Below are 23228 nucleotides of genomic sequence, written 5' to 3'. Positions count from 1 at the left end.
TATTTATCACCAGCAGATATTTCAAAGTACAATTGCTACAATGTATATAGTGTTATAATTTATATAGTGTTCCAATAGCTTAAGCAATAGAGATTTGTAAAATAGAAATCTTCAGTGTTAATGGACCAATATATTGGGAAGTATAGCCTCATACTATTATTGATAGAAGATTTTGCATCTTCTCCATCAAGCAGCCTCTATTGCAGATAAGGACATCTCATGTCCCTTTATTGTTGCTGGCTGGAGTGGGATGGGAATTTCAGGGTTACACTCGGGCTGCACTGCTAGAAGAGAGAGTAGCTCATTACCTTTATTTTATTTTATTTATATATTTTTATTTTTATTTTATTTTTTTGTCCGTCAGGGGACTTGAATGCTGTCCCTGAGCTCTTCAGCTCAAAATGAGTGCTCTACCACTTGTGTCACATGGCCACTTCTGGTTTTAGGGTTGTTCATTGGAGATAAGTGTCTCACAAATGTTCCTGCCTGGGCTGGCTATGAATCGTGATCCTCAGATCTCAGCCTTCTGAGTAGGTAGGCTTACAGGAGTGAGCCACAAGTTCCCAGCTTCACTATAATTTTTATTTGCCTTCATATTAAAATATAGTATCGTTTTGTTACCACTAGGGTCTAATGAATGTTCTGACACCTGTAGTCATACTACCTCAAAATTGTCAGGTGAAAGTGAAGCCAAGTTGTCTCCATTAACAACACAGTGAGAAGTATGATTGTCATCTAGAAGTGATGAAAATATCAAGTTCACAATCAGGTGTTCCAGATTGTCCTATAAGAGGAAATGACATAGGTAGGGACAAGGCCATAAACTTTGTTCTTATGATATTTAGTATAATTATTTTGTCGGCCTGCCTATCTCTTACTTCTCCCTTTACTTATAGAATATAAGCTGATGTTTTGTTTGCTTATTTTATTTTCTATGCCTCTGTTGCTTTCAGTTGATTATTTTTTTTTTTTGGTCCAAGTCTGAGATCTATTAATCAAAACTTCCACACAAACCAAACAGACAAAAAAAATATAGAAGGTACACTACTACAGACATTCTGTCACCTTGCTGGCATCATTCACTTTCTTTACATGTTGCTTTATGTAGTGTGTGAGAATTTTTGGTTTGTTTGACAGAAAAAATGAAGATAATGTCTACTTAATCTTCTCAGAATCAAACTACAAAACCTAGAAATTTACAGCAATTTACCATTTTTTTAAATTATAAAGCCATTGAACATTGGCACACATAGTATATATTATAAACTAATGTTCTAAAACAAGATTACACTATTTTATATTGAATATTTAGCCCAATATATGACTAGATTTTCATAGTTTTATGTATCACATACTGCTTTATATGAAATATTAATAGAAAACAACTTCACATAAACATGTACTTGGAAAGATAGGAAATATTTTGATAGAGTAGAGAGTTATATTCCTCAAACAATTAGCTAACTCTGGAAGGAGTGAAGTTAAGTAATTATTTACTATAAGAAATTTGATGTTTATAAATATTTTTACTGTGTAAGATTCTTAAACTTAAATTCTGTTTTAATGCACCACCTCAGCTGTGAAATATTACCCAACTCAGTTATTCATACATTTCAGAAAGTAGAATATTCAGTTATATACTACCAAACTTGTATTCATTAATGTTGCTAGTAATCGGGTAGTCATAAAACTCACACTTATGATTGAATATTTTAAAATTCTAATATTTTAACTACTGGATTATTTTAAAATTATAAAAAATAAAGTACTAGCAACATTTTAATCATTTGATTTATTTCATCCTCTATTCTATTATATTTAATTTGTGACCATGTCTCTTAAATATAAAAATTGCAGTAACCAAAATCTGTATGTTTTTCCAGGTAAAACTGATTCATGGAAAAGTGGATAGCCAGTAGCAATTTAAACAACTAAAAGGTGATTTTTCTCGAGAAATCTATTATATTTTAGTATGAACAAGTACTCTGTATGTGCATTTCTTTAGTTGAACAATAAGTCCATGGAATTCAATAAAAATAGTTATTTTCTTGGTGAGTCAACATAATTAATAGGCTGAATTTGACCTTTTTTTGCTACATTTTTAAGCTGACAAAGAAATCAAAGAATCATAGATATCTTTGATTTACATCAAAACACCGTTTGTACCCTTGCTCTGATACTATTAATGCCACCCTCAATACATACTGTAAACAGATAAAGCTATGTTCTTTGACAACAACACTTGATAGTTTGGTTTCTCTGAAAAGTTTTTTTTTTTTTTTTTGGTGGTTGTGGAGCTTGAACTCTGGGCCTGGGCTCTGTCGCTCGGCTCTTCAGTTCAAGGGAAGCACTCTACCATTTGAGCCACAGCGCTACTTCTGGTTTATTGGTTTTTTTTTGTTTGTTTGTTTTGTTTTTTATCATCTTTTTTTTAATTGTGAAAATACTGTACAGAGGGGTTACAATTACATGGGCAAGATAATGAGTACATTTCTTATCAAGCCTTGTAGCCTCCTCCTTTCTGGTTGCTTTTATTGGACGTAAGAGTCTCTCATGGACTTTCCTGCTCCCACTGGCTTTGAACCACGATCTTCAGATCTCAGCCTCTTGAGTAGCTAGGATTACAGGCGTGAGCCACCAGCAGCCAGCTCTGAAAAGGTTTTAATGACTTATGTGATGTAAAAATCACAGTTTGAGAAACAATGACTCAAATACTTATCATCTCTCATCAGAAAATGTGAGATAAATATATATATATATATATATATATATATATATATGTATACACACACACACACACACACACACACATAATGGAATTTTATACCTCCATCAGAAAGAATGACACTGCCCCATTTGTTAGGAAATGGAAAGACTTGGAAAACTATCATATTAAGTGAAGTAAGCCAGACCCAAAGAAACATAGGTCCCATGATTTCCCATATTTACAATAACCAATGTACATCTAGGATAATCATACCAGACAATCAGAAAAGGTCCAAAGCTATGTACATATGACGATATAAGATGATGCTAAGCAAAATGAACCTCAAGATAGGGACACACGAGGTTTTACTTGCTGTTGTTTTTAATGTACTTATAATGTGCTATGTGATATTTTTGTTTCCTTTGTATGTTCTTCCCTCATGGTATAACCCCTGTTTTCACAGTATTTGAGTCTAGTGCCCTGCATCTTGTATATACATTTTTCTAATTTGAGGAGGGGAAGGGAAATAACAAAATGCTGAAACAAGAATACAGGTTGATCCATTGTAACAATGAGATGTACAAGACAATGTTGAAAATAAACTTTACAACTTGGGTGGGGTGGAAAGGGAGGGTTGGGAAGGTGAGAAGAGAAGGAATGGTAGGGGAAAAACAAAGGAGTGGGTAACAATGTTCAGGAGGAAATGTACTCATTACCTTACTCTTGTAAATGTAACTCCTCTGTACAGTATCTTTACAATAAAATATAAAAAAATCAAAAAGCCAATTATTAATTATGAATTTGAACATAAAGCCTGTACATGTAAGTGCCAGAATGGGATTAGAATGTTATCAAAAAGAAACAGTTGAGAAAACAACTGAACCAGAATTAGGATTGGGCTAAAGAAAAAAACCAAAATAAGAATCATGAGACCTTTAGGTTGAGAAAGTCTTGGACATGACTCTTGAACACTGACTGTAACAAAATAGCCAGTATATTCTGTGATCTGACTGAAAACTTTGAATATACCAGGTCGGATTCACACAAATATACTGAAGATATATTAAGGATTTTAATCAAAAGAGACAAGATCCCCTATTAGCATATTATAGTTTCATTTACTATTGGGTGCAAGAAGAAAATAACTCCACTAACTAACATTATGAAACTGAACAAATAATTGAATAAGAAAAGCCTTTTAAACCTGTTAATCCTTTAAACATGAATATCATTTTCCTACATAGTAATACTTACACTTTTCATAGTGTCACTGAGGTATAACTTATATATCAAAAATCTATGGCTATAAATTTATAAAACTCTAGATTTTTTTCCATTGAAGTCATTTGTTTATTTTCCTTCTAATTCCTAAAATTGATTGTCATTATATTTTCTTGAAAATCTTCAAACAGCCAACCCATATTTGCTCATGACTGTAATCCTAGCTGCTCATAAGGCTGATATCTGAGGATTACCTTTAAAAGCCATTCTGGGCACGAAATTACATGAGACTCTTATATCTTCACCATGCCATGACTAGAGCTGTGGCTTAAGTGGTTGAGCCCTAGCCTTAGGTGACAAAACTCAGTAACAGTATTCAGGCCCTGAGTTCAAGTCCCAAGACCAGCACAAAGAAATAAAAATCTTTAAATATTGTTAAAATCAATTTGTAAATAAAAATATTTAAAAGTTGTCTCTGTTTTATTTGCTAAATGTTATCCCTGAGCCCTGAGCCCACTCAGGAATGGTTGTTAGACTGTTTTCTTCTATCTGTTATACTTTGCATTTTCATCATTGAATGGCTAAATTTTGTTGGAAGTAGCACAATGTAAATCTTACAGTATCAAAACTGCATCAAAGTATTTCTACTCCTGGTTTTGGCAACTTGTCAACATCATTTTCCTTTTTCTCATCTCTTGTATTTTAATTTTTATTCCTTTTCTTTGTAACTTTCCTGTTTGGCCCTAATCTACCATTGTATTACCCATGGTCCTTGTGAGGTCTGACTGCTTATATCTTTCTGTATTTTTAATTCAATTCTTTGAAGAAAAAAAAACCTACATACTACTCATATACTCTGTTCTATATAGTAATGATCTGCTAATCAGACCTGGAATGTGTAGATTGCTTAGATCCATTTTTCTTCCATATGTACATGAATACAAAATAGCAAAGATCTTGGAGCTTTTTGTTGTTGTTGCAGTTATTTCCTATGAATTATTCCCAGAATCTTTGTAGTAAAAAGTTCATTAAGGAAAATTGATTATTCCAGCAAAGACTGGATTTTCCCAGTCATTTTCCACAATGGTTACTGTATTTGCAAACAAAAACATTTGATATGGTTCCTTTCTTTTATTTATTTTTTTTTCAACTCCAATGTCAAGGTCAATTAATAAAGTATTTTTTATGGCTTGGTTTATGATGATGAATTTTCTTTCCTAACAAACCAAATCAAATCTTCTGATGATTACTCTCCTACTCAAAGTTCAGTAACTTTTTTCCAAATTGAATGTGTCTCAATTTTTTTTAAAAAATCAGGTTTACCAAGCACTGATAGTCATTTGAAAACTTTGTCTATTGTTAAAGTTTTATTTTCTGACCTCCTTTTGTTTCCACTTTGTAAAGTTCTTCCCTGTTGTCCATATATTTAAATTAATTTTTACTTTGATTTAGGACTGCCATGACAGTGGAGAATACCTTATCTTATAACAAGCCCTTTAAAGAATTGATTATAATTTACTTATTTACATATTGTCAGCCTAGCAAAATTTGAGCCATTATCATAGTCATGACCTCAGCTAATTTGTCTTCATAGTATCAACATCTGCCATAAGACAGGTGCCAGACAAAAGGCTGCTGACCTGAAAGGTTGCCTGGCTGTTGACCGGAAAAGATGTTTGACATTTACTGGATGCCTAACTCTTCCATTTTTCTAAATTCATGTCTAACAAACTAGCAAACAACAAACTAAAACCCTCCTCCCACTGAAACTACTGGAATAAAAAGGATACTCTGTAGGAAAATAATGTAGTATTAAAATTAATTTATCTGCTTTATTTGAACCGTTAATATGATCTTTTGATTTACTGCATGATTTTTTTAGATCAAGTAATGTACCCTGCATTTAAACCATTTTAAAATAAATACAGTCAGGATATTAAACTCTTCATAGGAAAATAGAAATGAAGATAAATTATACTATTGAAAATGAAATAAAAAATAAAGTATTTGAAAAAATAAAAGACCAAGCCTAAGGCAAAGGTTGAATATTGTGATAAAAATTTCTCAGGTTTTCAGTTTTTGTCAGTGGACTGACAAAAATAGTTATAACCTAAGTGTGAAAGGAGGGTCATATATCTGTGGACAATCTGGAAAGTGCTGTGTTTGAGTCCTTTGTGACCGGGTATCCACTCAAGGGTATGAAAACATATAATTCTGTATAGAGCCTACTGACATGGAACAGTAAAAGTTTTCTCTGTGCTGGTAGCCAATCTCAACACTTTCAGTCTGTTATACTCCAATTTATTTTTTAACACTTTTTATTATTGTTGTCTTTAAGTAGTTGTAGAAAGACATTCCCATTCTACAAAACAGTATATAAATACAAGGTATTTAACAACATTGTCACCCATTGCTCTTAACCCATACCTTCTCTCACTTTTCTTTTCCTTTTTTTTTTAATTGAGACTAGGTGATTACATAAATTTCACATATTTCACAGTATTGTAGAATAGTGATACTTAAAGTCACAAACACATTTTAACCTTCACAGGACAAATTGTCATTATCATGGTCTATAAAGTTTATGAAATCTTTGAGCTTTGACAATATAATTATTTCTTCTACATCAACTGATGTTTACATTTCTTTCCTTTTGCTTAGTGTAAGCTGTTCCCTCTTTCCCTCTCATTCTTCCCTTCCCATCACTGTCTGTGTTGCTTAGTTCTTTTTCTTCTATGTCCAGTGCAGCTGATGGGCCTCTTTATTGTATGGTGTACGATTTCCCACTTATTCTGTGTCCTCCTCCTGGCTTCCCTCCGTTGAGTGCATATATATACCATATATATGTTCAAGAATATGAGTCATTTAGTAATGATACGACAAAATGAGTGGTTATCCTTTGTTTCTTGAGTCCTGTTTACTTTGTCATATCTTCTTGCATTTTGGCATCAACATTCACATATCAGAAAGACCATGTGCTGTCTGTCTCTTTGTTCTTGGCTTACCTTGCTCAAAATAACTCACTCTAGTTCCATCCATTTCCCTGCAAATGTCATTATTTTGTCCTTTCTAATGGCTGCATAATATTCCATTGTATATAGGTACCATAATTTTTGGATCCACTCATCAGTAGTGGGGCATTTGGTTGTTTCTTTTTTTTTGGGGGGGGGTCCGGTTGTCGGGCCTGAACTCTGGGCCTGGGCGCTGTCCCTCAGCTCTTCAGCTCAAGGCTAACACTCTACCACTTGAGCCACAGTGCCACTTCCAGCTTTTTCCTTTTTGCATTTGGTTGTTTCTATATCTTTGCTATTATGAACAGTGATGCAATAAATATGGAGGTGCTTGTGTCCTTGTATACTGGTTCCTGTTGTTCAGAGTTGATGCCTAGGATTGGTATGGCTGGGTCGTAGGGGCGGTCTATATTTGGCTTTCTGAGGTACCTTCAGACTGCTTTCCAAAGTGGTTATATTAGTACACAATCTCACCAGCAATGTAGTAGGGTTCTTCTTTCTCCACATCTCTGCCAGAATTTGTTGTTGGCTGAATTTAGGATGTGGGTGCTAAGCCTCAATTTAGAAGTGAAATCAAGATAAGTTTCTGTCCTAAAAAATGAAAATTGCAATAATACATTTCCTAAACTGCATTGGATTTATTCCAATTGCAAACATACATGAAATGTCAACTACTTTTGAATATATTAAGCGCATGTCATTTTTTGTCCAGAAGTGAAATCTTAAAGAGTATTTACAGTTACTGAAATTACATAAGGAAATATGTGTTAAATTTTTTAATGTTGCAAATCTTGCTTGAACTCTGACTTTATTTCAAACCCTGAAGGTCTTATGTTTATGTTATTTCTTTATATCCAATATATTTTTTTTTACTTTTTTGGTGTGGGGGTATTTTTTTATATATACATATATATACATACATATGTTTATGTTTTTATATGTTTATTCATTTCCTATACTTTGATTTTCTTTTCTCTTAATCAAGCCCAATGTTATATACTGCTTTTCCCTTAATTGAGTCTAGTGTTAGATTAAAACTATGAATTTTACATTTTATATTTCCTTATAATTATTTCTCCTTATCTTACTATTTGAAGGGAAGGTAAGTTGTATGATTAAAATGAAGAATAAGCTGATCTTGTTGGCTCATGTTTGTAACCCTAGCTATTCAAATTATCTAAGGATTTCAATTCAAAACCAGCCCAGGCAGAAACTCTTATCACCAATTATCCAGAGAAATAAAGCTAAAAGAAAAGCTTGACTAAAGTCGTAAAGCACCAATATTGAAGGAGAAACCTAAAAGTAGTACTAAGGAGTAGAGTTTCATCTCCAGTACCAAGAGTAGATAGATAGATAGGTAGATAGATGATAGATAGATAGATAGATAGATAGATAGATAGATAGATAGATAGATAGATAGATAGATAGATAGATAGATTATAAAATAAAATAATTTTCAAAATAATAAAAATAACCCAAGATATAGGAAAAATGGAATGATAGAGAAATTTTCTTTGTCTCCTTTCTTTTTTCTCTTTCTTCTCTTCCTCCTTCTCTTCCTTGTAACCAATGTGCTTTACACTTAAGAAAATATATTGTAGAAAATATTAAAAAATGTAAATCTCTGTGAAGGGAGCTTTTAAACTGAGAGTTGTGATTTGAAGCCAGCTTGGCAGAAAAACCTATGAGATTCTTATTTCCAATTCTCTCCCCTCCCTCCCTCTCTCTCTCTCACACACACATATACATGTCAGAACTAGAGATGTGGCTCAAGTGGTAGAGCACCAGCCTGAGCCACAAAGCTAAGAGACAGTGCCCAGGCCCAGCACTGGCACTAAAATAAAATAAAATAATAAATAAGGCCCATACTATAGGAAAAAATGTCCTTCTCCTCCTTGTTCTCCTGATTCTTTTATGTCCTTTTCCTTTCCTTCCTTGCAAGGCATGCTCTTTATTACTTGATTCACCCCTCCTAGCCCTAACCTTTAAAACAGAAACAACAACAACAAAACCCTCTTTTGGAAATACAGTTTTTAAAAAAAGTAAATTTCTATTAAAGCACTTTTGCTACAAAGCTGTGATTAAAGAATTTTTGTTCAAAGCCTGAGATGCTTGCTTTTAACCACCAAAATATCTTGGAGCAGAGCTTGGGTTTAAGTGGTAGTTGATAGCCTTGAACAAACAATGCTAAGGGACAGTGCCCAAAACCTAAGTTCAAGTCTTATTACCAGCAGACATGCATATATGTGCGCTCATGCACACTCATGCACACACACATGCACAAATAATTTTTCAGATACGACTAACAGAAGAGCAAAACCAATTCTTCTTCTAAGAAATAAGTACCAAGTCTTCCCATTTCCTTGTGAAGGGTACAATACCATTGGTTCTGAAGGAAGCATAGACTTACATTGTGTATATATACACTACACACTACATTTTCTTGATCCATTCATCTGTTGAAGAATATCTGGGTTGATTCCATATCTTGGCTCTGATAATATTAAGCAATGTAAGCCAGATCCAAAAAACATAGAGTGCATGGTTTTCCCTCATTGTTGTAACTAGAAAGTGCTTATAAACCTACACTTAAGCACACTTGATGGTAAAAGCCATATATATATATATATATATATATATGTATATATGGACATGATAAAATTTATAGGACTAGATCATCACACAGTGAGACCAAATGAGACTGCTGCAAGGAGAGAATCACAAAGTTTCAATAGATATGGGCATATGATCGTGTAAAATGATGTTTATCATAATTAACTCTAACAAATGGAAACTTTTTTGTTATTTTGCCTTATTTCTCCTTTGTCTCTGTCTCTGTTTTTGTTTTCTGTACTTTTTATTGTATATAAGTGTATCTGTTTGGGAGAGGGTAAGGGAGGGACACAGAAACGGTGGGACAATGCGAATAAACACAGCGGTGATACTCATAGACACCATGTTGAAAATGAACTGCTGAAATTGTGGGGATGGAGGTTCAGGAGGGAAAACTGGGTAAAAATAAGGAATAAATTGACAATGTTCAAAAGAAATATACTTCTTGACTTATTTAACTGTAACCTCTCAGTATAGCACTTTTAAAATAACAATAAAAAAGAAAGAAATATCCCTTGTAATTTTGTTTTGTTTCAGTGCTGAGGATAGAATCTAAAATTTTCCCACTTGCTAGGTAGTGTCTTACTGCCACTTTGCAACTTGCTATGAAATGCCTAACATTCATGCTTCCATTTATTTCCTACATGAGAAAAATTTGTGTAAAAATTTGATGTTAATTGAAATGAACCCCAAGATAGACACAAATGTTTTTTTTCCTTGCTTGCTATTGCTTCTTATGTATTTATAAGGTACCACATGAATTTTGTTGCTTTGTATGTCCCTCCCCCACGGTATAACCCATTTTCACTGTATTTGATGTTGGTATAATTTGGGGAGGGGAAGGGAAAAAAACAAATTGTTTAAACAGGGATACAGATTGACCCACTGCAACAATGAGATGTACAAGATGCTGTCGAAAAACGAACTTTACAATTTAGGTGGGGGAGGGGGAAGTGGGGGGAGGGAGGGAATGTAGTTGTGGAGGTGTGAGGGAAGGGATGGTGGGGGGAAACAAAGGAGGAGACGACAATGCTTGATAAGAAATGTACTCATTACCTTGCTCATGCAACTGTAATCCCTCCTCTGTACAGTATTCTCACACTAAAAACTTATTGAAACAAATTTCCAACTGTTAACCTTTTATTACCTGTCATCCCAAGCCTACTAGTAGTTTCAGGATGATTGACTTTTGTTATGAGACAAATGTTAGGGCGGGAAATTGTTGCCTTTAGGATAGTCTATGGGTTTGAACGAGTACTGATAGTTCCCTGGTCTTGCTTGCTCCTTTGGTGTGTGAGCACTTGATCTGTGATTTCAGCCCAGTTGTCAGAAAATTTTAAGAGATGGGACTTTCTTACAAGGACTGGCTACAAAAAGAAATCTTTACCCTCCGGAGCAGCTAAGATTACATGTATGAGCCACAAGGACCTGGCAGTAGTAAGATTTGAATCCCCATTAATTCTATCAAATGATTTCCTCGTGTTGATAAAAAATGTAGTTTATACTTTTTTAGAGATTTGGAAACAAATGGAAATGAATAGAGTATTAGGTCTTTTGCTCTGTGCTATTTGCATTAGAAACACATTAATACACACTGGGGGCACTTCTGAGAAGACTGAGATTTCAATAAAGGCAAATTTGATTACAAAGGAAAATGTTAGAAAATGTTGAGGATTATGATAGCTTTTCTCTTACAGATAATTAAAAATCATTTGTGCAACATATCATTTACATTAATAATTTATAAAATGGAGCATCACTTCCATTGACCTTGATTTTGAGAAATAAAAGCACATCACTTTAACTTTACCTGATAGATTTCACTTACACATGACCATTTATTTTAACACAAAATTGTACAACTCATACTTTCTTACCACTTTATTATTGAGTGATACTAGTTCTCTTTTTAGAACTAAAACCAAGGCTTTTAATGAAATGCTTACTTAAACACCAATGCCATTATTACATATGTAACAGTTTGGAAATACTGCATTAGACTTGGAAAATGCCCAGCACAAGTGAATCAATTTTCTATCTGCCTTGTAAAAACAACTTCTGCTTTATTGCTTTTTGGAAATAGAATTGAAGCAATACTTCACAAGAGCTATTAAACAGAACTTGTGACACAAAATGTAAGACTTCTGTCTAAACTACAGCATTTCTTGATTTCTCTCGAATATCTAATGACACAATGAAAACTGATTAGGCTATTCATATGTTCACATTCTCAGTTATAATATCTCCATAACCTCAAATTAAAAAGTTGATTGGTAAAATGAGACAGCAGTACAATTGAACAATCAACCTCATAAACAGTCTACTGCTGAGTAATCCAAAAATTTAATTGGTCAAACAAAGTAACATTTAGCGCTGGAAAATATGGAAGATAGTCTATAATTAGAACAATTAGCACAATGATGATTCTCAGAGAGCAGCAACACATTAAAATTTTAGTCATGGGAGAAGGAAACTATTACAAACTGGTGAAAGAATGTATAATCCTTTAGGGGATAGTTAGTTCTAGTTTTAGTTTTAGTTTTTTTTTTCCTAATATTTCCTTTGGGACCAAGTTCGCAAGTGTTATAGTGTTAATATTGCACAAGTCATACAAGGAAAAAACACACAAAACATCAGTGTCCTTTGATTCAATGCCATTTTCTGGGAAAGAAAAGTATTGGGAAAGCATGGGTTTGTTAAAAAGTACATTAGCCCAGTAATTTTTTTTAATATTCACTGTGGTTAAATGGCATATTTTTTTAACAAAAGAAATGATGGATAGGTGCCATGGTTTCATGTCTGGTTGTTTCCAAACCTTGCAAAAATGATGAAAGTTAAGGTAAATTCTTTCCTTGTGGTTGGAAGAAGAGTAGAGGGATTTTATATACTTCAGCTCTGTGAGCTTGCACAGCAGGTGAAACACAGGCAGGTTGTGTGGATTTGAACTTATGTCTTATATAAGAGCTTTCTGTTCTTCTTTGCAACACTAGATCATGTTTCAAGATTAAACTAAGACTGTTGCAGCACTTTGGTAATGTAGCTAAGCAAGGTGTAGTTTAGAAAAAGTGCCTGTCAGTGGGATTTAACCACACTGGTATATTAATGTATGTTTTTATCAAATGAAGATAAAATATGTTATTCAAATAAAATCCAGGTTTTATTCTTATTCAATTACCAATAAAAACAGGTCAATTCCAAAGCAAATTATTTGTCCCAATATGAACATAATTTTTGTAAAATGTATCAGCATTTGGATCAAAACAGGAGTTTTCTCCCCAAACATGAGAAAAATCAAATTACATAAATAAACATCATATTAAATGCAAGATAATGGTTTAGAAATAACTTCAATATGTGTAAGAAGTAGTTGTCATGCAGAATTTATACTGAAATTAAACACCAAAGAACTCCCCCACTCAAAGAAAATCATTAATCAACAATTATAAGAAGACATGATCACTACCAGGATCAAGGAACAATAGGATAAGACTATATTATCAGTACTCAGAAATAAAAATCACCCAGCCAAAGCTGAGATCAAGGCAAGTCTATCAGGAGAGAAGTAAATTCAAGGAGTAGACAGATAAACTATCTTTCTGAAAGCAAAGACAACATGAGAATACCCTCTGTTCCCTTCTTTCCTAAACTTCTATCTCTGCTATATTCAGCCAGGAACCAGTTGTTAGAAAACCATAGGAAATATAATCTTTAGGATTCAGCCTCCTTTAAGTAAGAACTAATAGGTATAGTCAGAACCTATATATTTTACTATGACGCACTATCAAGTTTTGCAGTGTCAGTGATACTGAATCTTAAGATCCACAAGCTCTATCTTTTTTTCTTTTTTTTCTGTTTGATTAAAGTATGAAATTATAGATGTAGCCAGGTATTGGTAACTCAGGGCTAAAATCCTAGCTACTCAGGAAGCTGAGATCTGAAGATTGTGGTTCAAAGCCAGCCCAGGCAAGAAAGTCCATGAAACTCTTATCTCCAATTAACCACCAGAAAACCAGAAGTGGTACTGTGGCTCAACTGGTAGAGCACCACCTTGAGCTGAAGAGCTAAGTGATAACACCCAGGCCCAGAGTTCAAGTCTCACAACACACACACACACAAAAAAAAAAGAAAGAAAAAAGAAAGAAAAGATAGATATTTAGGAAGAATCCATAAAATACCCAGAATGGTCATACCAATTTAATCGTTGTTTTTATTTTTAAGTTATGAAACAGTACTGTTTTTACTCATAGGTGATACAGGGTATTCACTATAATTTCTACATAACAGCAACAACAATAACACATGAAAGATTAAAAACTAAAGCATCCTTGGAAGAAGTTGTTATGAATGTTACATAAGCAAAAGTTTTAAGAACCTGTTCTTATTTGATTAAGTTATGCTGCTAAAACACTTAAGAAGCAGAATAGTTAGTACATGAAATATTTATTTGGAATTTTCAGAAAGAAAAAGATTTGATGTACATTTTATAATTCTTATTTCAAATGTCAGTGATTAAAAATAAGACGATGACTGGGCTCTTAATTCGCAATGAATTTTACACCGTTGACAAAGATTTTCCACATATAATACAGAAACATTATTAACCAAGTGAACATAAATAGAAAAACAACAAAACAAAACAAAGGAAAACTAGTTATATAATGTTGAGTTACTATATTTTGTGAATTAGTAAAAATAACATACAAAGACACATGCAACAATTTCTTTTTAGGGAGAAAAAAATCAATGAAAAATTTAGTATGTTTCCTAGACTTAGCAAATAAAAACTAGAAAACAGCTAATATAATATTTTTTTCAGAGTTACAAGGGAGCTGGGAATGTAACTTAGTGGTAGAGTGCTTGCCTAGCATGTATAAAGCCCTAGGTTCTGTTCCTTACTGCCACAAAAACAGAAAAAGCTAGAAGTGTTGCTGTGGCCCCAATGGTAGAGTTCTAGTCTTGAGGAAAAAAACTAAACAGAAGAATCTCAGGGCCATGATGAGTTCAAGCTACAGGACTGGTTAAAAAAAAAAGAATTATAAAGAAATTATAAGAGAAAGTCATATGTAAATAATGAATTTAATTATTAAAATAATGATACTACATAACTGTGTGTATTTATGTGCATGTATGTATGTGTGTATATCTATACATATATGAATAATATATCATAATTATATATTTTTATGTGCCAGTATGAGGTTTGATCTCAGGCACTTATGCTCTTATTTGACTTTCAATCAAGGCTGGCATTCTTCCAAATGAGTTAAACCTTCACTTCCAGGTTTTTGTGGCTAATTGTAGAGAAGAATCTCATGAATGCCTGTAATCCTAGCTTCTCAGTAGGCTGAGAGCTGAGAATCAAAGTTCAAAGCCAGCCCTGTCAGGAAAGTCCATGAGATTCTTATCTCCAATTAACAACAGAAAACTGGAAGTGGTGTTGTAGCTCAAATCATAGAGCACTCACCTAGAACTTAAGAGCTGAGTGATAGTGTCCAGACCCAGAGTTCAAGCCCCACAACCGAAAAAATAAATAAATAAATAAATAAAGCTAAAATATATAATTAACCTATTTTCTCAGTAGATGAATGGATCAAGAAAATGTGGTGTGTGTGTGTGTGTGTGTGTGTGTGTGTGTGTGTGTGTGTGTGTGTATGTGTGTATGTGCTTCCATCAGAAAGAATGACACTGCCCCATTTGTAAGGAAATGGAAAGACTTGGAAAAAATCCTAGTAAGTTAAGTAAGCCAGACCCAAAAAAACATAGGCCCCATGGTTTTCTTTTTTGGAATAATTAGTATAAGTCTATGATAATCTTAGCAGATTAGCAGAATAGCTCAATAACTATTTACATATGAACATATAAGATGATGTTAAGCAAAATGAACTCCAAGAAATTGACACAAGAGGTTTTTCTTTGTTGTTGTTGTTGTTTTTAATGTACTATGTGATTTTTTTTGGTTTCTCTTATGTTCTTCTCCCTATTGTGTATCCGCTGTTATTACTGTATTTGATTTTGGTACTGCAGTATTGTATATATGTTTATTTGAATTAGGGAAGGGAAGGGGAGTAACTGAATGGTGAGACAAAAGACAAGGGGGAACCAATGCAACAGTGTTATATACAAGACAATATTTTGGAAATGAGCTGTACAACTTGGGGTGAGGGAAAGTAGAAGAAAATTGAGAAAAGGGGCTACAAGTCTGACAAGAAATGTCCTCATTACTTATGTAACTAGAACCCCTCTGTGCGTCACCTTGACAATAAAACAAGAAAAGGGAAAAAAAAGTATCTCGTGGATTTTTTACCACAAGAGTACTTTGATATGTAATTCTCAGACCTCATTCCTTTACGTAGCCTAGGATTACAGGTATGAACTATGAGTACCACAAATACTTAAAAAATATCCACAGTATGTAAAATGATAATGGAAGAATAATCATTTTACTTAAGTAGAATGTAAATGTTCTCAAGTAAAAAAAATATTGTTTTCTTTATGAAGAACAAAAACCAGGAAAACGAACAGTGATCCAGAGATCCATAGTTTGCTTCAATCATATTAAGACATATATGATTTGCACTTGGAAAGAAAAAGCAACAAAAATATCTAAAAACCTTCCTGAACTTCATAAGAAGGTAGGTATATATCTATTTACTGAAGAGGCTGTCTTTCTTCCATTCTATTGTTTTAGCTTCCTTATCGAAGATTAGATGGCTATAGGTCTGTAGGTTCATTTCTGGGTTTTCAATTCTATTCCATTGGTCCTGAGGTCTGTTCTTATGCAAATACCAAGCTGTTTTGATTACTATGGCTTTATAGTAGAGTTTGAAATTTGGTACTGATATTCCTCCAGCAGTGTTCTTTCCGTTGAGGCGCGTTTTTGCTATTCGGGGTCTTTTATTGTTCCATATGAATTTTTGGATTGCCTCCTCTATTTCCTTGAAGAATGAGGGTGGAATTTTGATAGGTATCGCGTTGAATTTGTAGATAGCCTTGGGAAGTATTGCCATTTTCACGATGTTAATCTTGCCAATCCAGGAGCATGGGAGGTTTTGCCATTTTTTAAGTTCTGTGTTGATTTCCTTTTTCAAGATTTTAAAGTTTTCATCATAGAGGTCCTTCACTTCTTTGGTTAAGTTAATTCCTAGGTATTTTATTTTTTGTGGGGCTATTACAAATGGAGTTGCTTTGCTAATTTCAGCCACACTTTTCTCATTGTTGGCATATAGAAAAGACATTGATTTTTGGGGGTTAATTTTATAACCTGCTACTTTGCCAAAGTTTTGAATCAGCTTGAGTAATTTGGGAGTGGAGTCCATGGGATTCTTTAAATACAAGATCATGTCATCTGCAAAGAGGGAGAGTTTTATTTCTTCTTTCCCTATTTGGATCCCCAACTGATTCTAATTGAGATACATATGAACATATTTACCTACAATTCAACATGAAAAACAAACTTCTCCTCACAAAAAGAAACGAAAAAATAACCCCCAAATTATTAAACAAATGCAGAACTCTTCGTGAAATAGTAAGCATTTTAAGTAACAACATTTATATTAGAAACAATACCAAAAGATAGTAGAATACAATATTTTTGAGAACAGAAAAATATTTTATTTACTGATCTGTTTTCCAACACAAGCTCTTTTTCCCTTCCCTTCCTTTCCTTTCCCTTCCTTTTCCTTCCCTTCCCTTTTCCTCTCTCTCTCTCTCTCTCTCTCTCTCTCTCTCTCTCTCTCTCTCTCTCTCTCTCTCTCTCTCTCTCTCTCTCTCTCTCTCTCTCTCTCTCTCTCTCTCTCTCTCTCTCCCTCTGTTTTTGTTATTTTTTTTCAATATTGTGGTGTAGGCCCAGGGCTTAAGCTGACTCAAGCTGGCCCTTTACCACTTGAGCTATACATACATACTTTGAGCCTACTTTTTACTCATTATTTTGAACATTCTCATGGACTTTTCTTCTTGAGTTGGCCTCAAACCACCGTCCTTCAGAAATGATCCTTCTGAGTTTCTAAGATTACAAGTATGAGCAATTCAATTATTTTCCAGCTCAACACAACAATTTTGTTGTTGTTTTGCTGGGGCTTGTTGTTGTGGGGCTTGAACTCAGGGCCTGGGGACTGTCCCTAAACCTGTTGGTGTTCAAGGTTAGTGCTCTACCACTTTGAGCCACAGCACCACTTTCTGGGTTTTGAGTGGTTAACTGATGATAAGAGGCTCATGGGACTTTTCTACAGGAACTGGCTTGGAACTGCAAACCCCGTATCTCAGCTCCTGAATAGTTAGGCTTACAGGAAAGAGCCACCAGCACCCATCTAACACAACTATTCTTAATAAATGAAAAGGAACCACAGACATTCTCAGATAACTAGAGAAGTATGTTTTATTTACCTGAAGGAATGTTTTCCAGGCTGAAAAAAGTACAATTGCATGCTAATTCAAATCCACATTAAGAAGTAAATAACATTGGAAAATGTTGCTAGTAGCACTTCATTAATATTTTACATTGTCTTTCTTATATTTAAAAATGAAATAGAAGAACTAGAGCTGTGCCTGAAGTAGTGGAGGCACATCCCTGAGCAAAACTAAGCAATGCCCTGCATTCAATCCTCAGTACAAGCACACACACTCTCTCTCTCACTCACACACACTCACACACACACACACACACACACACACACACACACACACAGAGTTATATAAGTTAATTTACTACAATCCTGTTACTGAATTTATTAATTTTAAAGATATGATATATGTGGCAATAACCACAGAGTAAGAGAAGCAGCAATGGAGTTTTGTTTGAAAAATATTTAGATAGATAGGTGATGGATAGATAGAAAAGTAGATGATAGTTGATTTAGAGGAGTTTAAATAGAATTATCAATAAACTTTTGCTCACTGATTACTTAATGACTACACAAGACACTATTGCAAGAACACATGGATCACTCTTTAGAAAAGACTGTATGCCAGGTCATAAAAATCAATACATATAAAATGATTAAAATAATAAAACCTACTCTGTATATGTAATGAGATTAATTTAAAATAATTGATACAACATCCAAGAAATTTCCAAGTATTTGGAAATTAATACACGTGATTCTAACTAACAAATCACAAATGAACAAGCAGAAGAGACACTTGAAAGTATTTTGAAATGAATTAAAACATAGCAAAACTTATATCAGTATTTTGAGGAGGAAGCTGAAATGTTTGGAAGGCAAATAAAAACATATTATGAATGGTCAATTTCACAAGTCAATTATATGAGCTCGTGACATAGGAAATTAGAAAAGTGAATACATTATTGCCATAGAAGTCAGAAAGAAGAAATGAGCAATAATAGATCAGAAATCAATGAGACAATTAAAGATGGTGGAAATTCTTGAAAATAAGATGTATTTTAAGAGAGAATTAGCAGAATTTGCATACCTCCTATAAACTGATGTGTTGAATCGAAACTACTTTGTATAACTAATTAAAAATAATTTTAAAGAAATGAAAGAAGTTGCCAGGTGCTGGTGGCTCATGCCTGTAATCCTAGCTACTGAGGAGGCTGAGATCTGAGGAACACAGTTCAAAGCCGGCCCAGGCAGGAGAATCTGTGAGACTGTTATCTCCAATAAACTACCAGAATACCTGAAGTGGTGCTGAGGCTCAACTGACAGAGTACTAACCTTGAGCAGAAGAACTGAGGGACAGTACCCAGACCCAGAGTTCAAGCCCCACAACAGACAAAATAAAAGAGAAAAAGAAAAAGAGAAAGAAATGAAAGAAGTTTACTAAGAATGATGGTATACAAAAAGAAAACAAATAATAAGTGAACAAAACCAGGAATAAATAAGAGGTCACTAATGATCTTACAGAAATTAAAAGAATGATGGAAATGTCAGAAACAAATATATATTAATTAAAGCAATATAATGAAAGGCAACAAATTCCTAGGTACAAATAATCATTATTGAATTAGGAAAAATAAAAAAAATTACTATACATTTCACAAATAAAAGGTGGAATTAAAAAACTAGAAGGCTTCCTGAAAAGTAAGTCCAGGTTCTGTCTTCTCTATTAGGTTTTGTCAAATATAGAAAAAAAATTGTATTAATTTTTCACATTCTTTTTCAGAAAACACAGAGATGAGGCACTTCACAATTCATTTTGTAAAGCCAGGATTATAATTGATAGTGAAATCAGACAAAAGCGTTTAACAATCTTCAAAAAATTCTGTCACAAATGTAGATATAAAAATCCTTGAACAAATTTATTAAATGGAATTCAACAAAAAGTAATTAAGGACTATTAATTCTCCCTAGGAGATGCTTATCCCAGATTGCTAATTGGCTTAATATTCAAACATAATGTAGTGAGCTACACTAATGAGATATACAGCAAAAATACATGAATATTTAACTGGATAAAGATAATTTGAGAAAAGCCAGCACCAATTTATGATAACAACTTTGGACAAATGAAAACAAAAGATTCTTCCCAGTCTATGGAGAAAATATAAATCTATGAAGAATGTATAAACACAACTCATAAAACTTAACAAGGAAATATTAAATACTTTTATCACAAGTTCTGACATAAGCAAGATGTGTTCTTGCCACTTTGGTTCAAAAATATACCTGAGCTTCTAGCTAATTCATTATTCTAACACCATCACTAAATTATAGGTAATTAGATTGAAAGGAAATAAATTAATCATTATTACCTGATATGATATTGCATATAGAAAATACCAAAAACTTGAAAAAGTCAATGTAAGTTAGCAAACAAAAAAAATAAAATCTAAACAAAGTACTAGATGACTAAATATGTCTGGTAATATTGCCAGATACAGAATTAACATACAAAAATCAGTTACATTTCTATATAGTGGCAATAAACAAATCTAAATTGTAATAAAAGAAAAACAGTTAAATTTTTACCAACAACAGCACAAATTTTGTGTACTGTAAATTACAAAACATCTCTGAGATAAAGGTTTTTAAAGCCGGGTGCCGGTAGCTCACGCCTGTAATCCTAGCTACTCAGGATGCTGGATCTGAGGATCGCGGTTCAAAGTCAGCCCGGGCAGGAAAGTCCATGAGACTCTTATCTCCAATAAACCACTAGACAACCGGAAGTGGCTCTGTAGCTCAACTGGTAGAGCGCTAACCTTGATCTGACGAGCTGAGGTATAGCTCCCAGACCCAGAGTTCGAGCTCCAGGACCAACCAAAAAAAAAAAAAAAAAGGTTTTCAAAAGTTGGATTCTAGTGTCCCATGCCCTGTAATCCTAGATAACAGGAAGCTGAGATCTGAGGATCATGTTCTAAATTAATCCTGGGAGGGAAAAATCTTTCCTGTTGGAGGTGGGGGAAAAGCTTAGAAACAGCACCCAGGTGCTGATTCCTAGCCTTAGTAGTAAAACAAAAACAAATAAGTTTTGAAACATAGGAAAAAGAAAACCTGCTTTTAGTTGTGTTTTGTAAGATTCAAAATTGTTAAGAGCAAGTTGATTCATAAATATAATACAAAGCATTACTTCCAATATTCTAATAGCTACTTTAGCAACTATTTCAAACTCAATTTTAAAATACATATTTGCCAGTATACAGACTGATATTTAGAGATTTATATATCTACACCACTGTTTCCAAAAGTTAATATAAAACCACAATAATGTAAGGATAGACAGCCCAATGAAACCAAATTGAATGTCATGAAGTAAATCTATTAATTTTTGACAAATATCCAAGCCAATTCACTTGGAAAGAGTATCTTTTTCAAGAAATTATGTTGAAATAATTTGATGCCCTTATGAAAAAGAAAAAAAATGAAATAAAGAAATAATACTCTACCTTGCATACTATGCAAAATATTAACCAAAATAGAGTGTAAGTATATGACTGAAAGTAATTATAAAGAAGATTATGAAAGAGAAAAATCTTCTTAACTTTGACCTAGACAAATAAAAAAATACATAAAAGTAAATCATCTTGATAAATTGAACTTGGTCAACATTTCAGTGATTGCTGGTCAATAATACTATACGAAAATGAAAATACACACTATACACTAGGCAAAGAATATAAATTGTATGTGCCAAGAAGGCTTGGCTCTAGAATGTATAAAGAAATCTTATACCTTAAAAATAATAAAAAAATTACATAATCTTGAAAATGGAAATAATTGAATAGAATTTTTTTAAAAAAGAACACACATAGTCATGTGTGTTCATGAAAACATACTACTTGTCACTAGTTGTTAGGGAATGCAAACTAAAATCACAATAATTTTCATTACATATGCACTTCAGTGGCCCCAAAATCCCTATTATTATCAAATATTAGTGAAGATGTGAAGCTATTGCAAAACTCATGGAATGCTGATGGGAATGTGTAATAAAGCCAACTGTGTGGAACACTTATTTATAGTCTCTAATAACCTAAACAAAATGTTGCTCATCAAAATAAAAGAAACAAACAAAAACAAAATATCTATAAAATATGAAAGATATTATATCCATAGAAGCAATAGTAACAGTAGCCTACAACTGTTAATAAACTAAATAGCTTATCACTAGTTTCAAAGAAATAAGACTAACAAATGTTTGTAATATTTTCCTATGGATGCTGCAACACATAACTGCAAATCATTTGCTTAATAATTATTGTTGAGTTTATGGATCTCAGGAATTTGAAATGGTTTCAACAAGGTTCAAACTTAGAATGTATGTGACATTTCTTGATCTAGCTGCTAGAAGAGAATCTTCCCATGCATTTTTCAGTTTATAGAGACCTCTCATTTCCTTTATTCACAATATCCTCTCCTCACCAAAGCACCATTGGTCAACAAAAACTGTTTCATACCTGCTCATTTATTTAATGTCTACTAAATATTATCCAATCTCAAAAGTACCACACTAAGTGAAATAGGTCATATACAAAGATCATTTATTAGATGATTCCATTTACATACAATGTCTAGTAAAGCACATTTGTAGATTAGCATTTTTTAAGAAGTAAATCAATCATAAATCAAATCATAAATTAAATCAAACATAAAGACAAGGAAAGTTTTAGTGGTTTTGGGGGGAAATCCTACAACAGGAATAGGGTGATATTAACAATTCTACTAGTTTACTAAAACCCTTTAGTTTAAAAGTATATTTGCAGCATTTTGGGGGTCATAAATTATCCATCACCACGCTTGTTAAGTAAGAGAACACCGTATATTTCAGAGGACTGAAATTTATCTTGAAGGATTTAAACAGGTTTTTCCTATTAGAAAATTGTTTCTGAAAGATTTGAAACAAAGATTAAAATCAAGTATAGTGTAAGATATAACTGTCAATTAGCATATCAAATATAAAATAAGATTATTTTCCATAAATCTGTTTTATAAATCTATATATTTGCTTTAAAATATTGAGAGGATTTTTTTCACTGAATCCTAATGAAGGAATAATACCTTGCCCTAGCTGTGCAAAGTAAATCATTTAACAAAGCGAGAAAGGTTGCTTGAGAATACATTACACCAAAGATTTCCACTTCCAGAAAATAATGATGATGACATTTAATCTTTGAATATTTATGATGAAAATCTTTCAAGTATTTTAAGGAATCTGCCTGTGAAATTCTTCAATATGGAATAATAATGAGTAGGCAAAGACATGTGTATAGGACCAAACAA

The sequence above is a fragment of the Dipodomys merriami genome, unplaced genomic scaffold (genome assembly GCF_024711535.1).
Source record: "Dipodomys merriami isolate MVZ:Mamm:240054 unplaced genomic scaffold, mDipMer1.0.p SCAF_1, whole genome shotgun sequence".
NCBI lineage: Eukaryota > Metazoa > Chordata > Mammalia > Rodentia > Heteromyidae > Dipodomys > Dipodomys merriami.
Note: the sequence above shows the minus strand (reverse complement) of the source record.